The sequence below is a fragment of the Cotesia glomerata genome, linkage group LG2 (genome assembly GCF_020080835.1).
Source record: "Cotesia glomerata isolate CgM1 linkage group LG2, MPM_Cglom_v2.3, whole genome shotgun sequence".
Classification (NCBI taxonomy): Eukaryota; Metazoa; Arthropoda; class Insecta; order Hymenoptera; family Braconidae; genus Cotesia; species Cotesia glomerata.
Genome location: NC_058159.1, coordinates 29,776,092 through 29,778,577, shown reverse-complemented (window position 1 = coordinate 29,778,577; position 2,486 = coordinate 29,776,092).

The following is a 2,486-nucleotide window of genomic DNA, read 5'->3' as shown; positions in this document are numbered from 1 at the left end:
CAAGATTTAATATCAAGCTTCAATTTTAAATTTATTGTTTCTCATATAAAAGTAAAATTGTTATGAAAAACTTTTCTGTGATCATATAGATTTTTTTAATTTAGTGTTAAAAATTTCCAACAGGTGGCGCATCATCGCTAAATCTTCTCGTTGGTAGAGAGTTAAGCCCAAAGTATTTAAGTATTGAAATAAAATTTATTTTTTGACTATATTACAAACTAATTAGAGTACGCAAGTAACAATAGCATTAATTATTAAGAAAAATTATTTTTGTATCCATTTAATTTATGGCAATAAAAAAAATAGAAAAAAAAATTAGTGTTAAAAATTTCCAACAGGTGGCGCATGGTCGCTAATACTTCTCGTTAGTAGAGAGTTAAGTCTAAGGTATTTAAGTTTTGAAATAAAATTCATTTTTTTTACTATTATAAAGTAATTAGAGTTCGCAAAGACGGATAGCACTAATTATTAATAAACATAATTACAAAAATTTGTATTTTAGTATTTAATAAATTTATGACAATAAAAAATAGAAAAAAAAATAGTGTTACAAATTTCCAACACATCGCGCATGATCGCTAAACCTTCTCGCTACTAAAGAGTCAAGTCTAAGGTATTTTATTTAGGTATTAAAATGAAATTCATTTTTTTGACTACATTACAAAGTAATTAGAGAACGCAAGTAAAAATAGCATTGATTATTATAAAAAATAATTATAAAAAGCATTTTTGTGTCTATTTAATTTATGACAATAAAAGATGGAAAAAAATAGTGTTAAAAATTTCCAACAGGTGGCGCATGGTCGCTAATACTTCTCGTTAGTAGAGAGTTAAGTCTAAAGTATTTAAGTTTTGAAATCAAATTCATTTTTTTGACTCTATTATAAAGTAATTAGAGTCCGCAAGGACGAATAGCACTAATTATTATAAAAATGTGTAATTTTCTATCTTTTAAATTTATAGCAATAAAAGATTGAAAAAAAATTTTTTTTTGACTCACCCAAAGAGCTTATTTTTTACTTTTTAAAAATTTTAATAGGCTAATTTTTGTCTTATGAGCCTTGATAATTGACGTTTACATTTCTTAAAATCATAAAAAATTGGAAAATTTTAATTAATAATTTTTTTATTTTCGTACATGGCCATAAATGGTCCAATTAAGCCATGGATGAAAATGACCAAATTTAAAAATTGGCCAAATAATTGAATTGTCCTCAAAGTAAAATTTTTTATTTGTCCCAATGAAACTCTTAAATAAAAAGCGAAAAGCCATGACGGTAAAAAGTGAAGCTTATGGATCATTAACACGAAATTTGAGCATGTATCAGCGGATATGTGTGTGTAGTATAATATAGTGTAACAAGTTCAGTAGATAATGGGATGAGAACAAATCTGTAGACAGGATCTAGATTTCGTGAGTTGGTCTAGTTGGTAACGGCGGATCGCGCCACCAGAGTAGTGTTGACTTGCCAAACGATAGGCTAGTTCTCCGATAACGGTATTTTGCATAAACCACAGTGACACAGTTTGCGTTCGCACAATCGATATCTCTGACACACACTCACATATATGGCGATATCCATGAGCATAACATACTGTCAGCCAGTGCCCTGTTCTGCCCCGGGTTCCGCGATCTCGAGGGCTTGACAGGTCTACTTGAACGTACACGGGAACAAGGGAATCGGTAACACGTTGCCTTAGTTATTTATAGCCACACATATATCTATATCATGCATGCAGTCAACTTACACACATGTGTGCTCTACAATCACTTTTACCCCTTCATTTATACACCTGTTTGCTATACAGTTTGGATTTAGACGCATTGCCCCGCGAATTAATTATTTAGACCGAATTTTGCTGATGAATTGTTGACGTTAACTACGCAACGGAAACTAAATTAGTCATGTTTTTTTAATTACGGGAAATTCTGATTAAATTTTATACGGAAAAAAAAATATTGTTAAAATGACTATCCAACGTATCCTCAAATGACGTTTCCTTAAAATAACGATCCGGATTTCTGATTTAAGGATTCATTTTTTTGACTTAAAAGCATACAGAGAATATATAGCTCTTGTAAATATATGTAGTTTCGTCAAAATAAGAAACTGTTTCATTAACGTGAGGATCTGTATAGTTGAATTAACTAAATGTAACGCTAAAATAATGATATAGATCTTCATTTTGATGATCCGCTGTATAGCTGAATTGGCTATACATCGTATATCTCTAAAAAAAATCACTATACGGCGTATAGTCAGAATAACGATACATAAGGTAAAAGACCCAATACCGGAACGAGACCCAATACCGGAACGATTTGACAATTATTATTTTATATTTTATCTCGTACTCAATCAAATTAAACAAGCTTTTCTTTATTAGAAACCTCAATCTTTTTTTTACATAATAAAATATGAATGAAACTTTAAATTATATTGGAAATATTAAAAAATGTTAATGATGTCAATAGTCTCAGATTT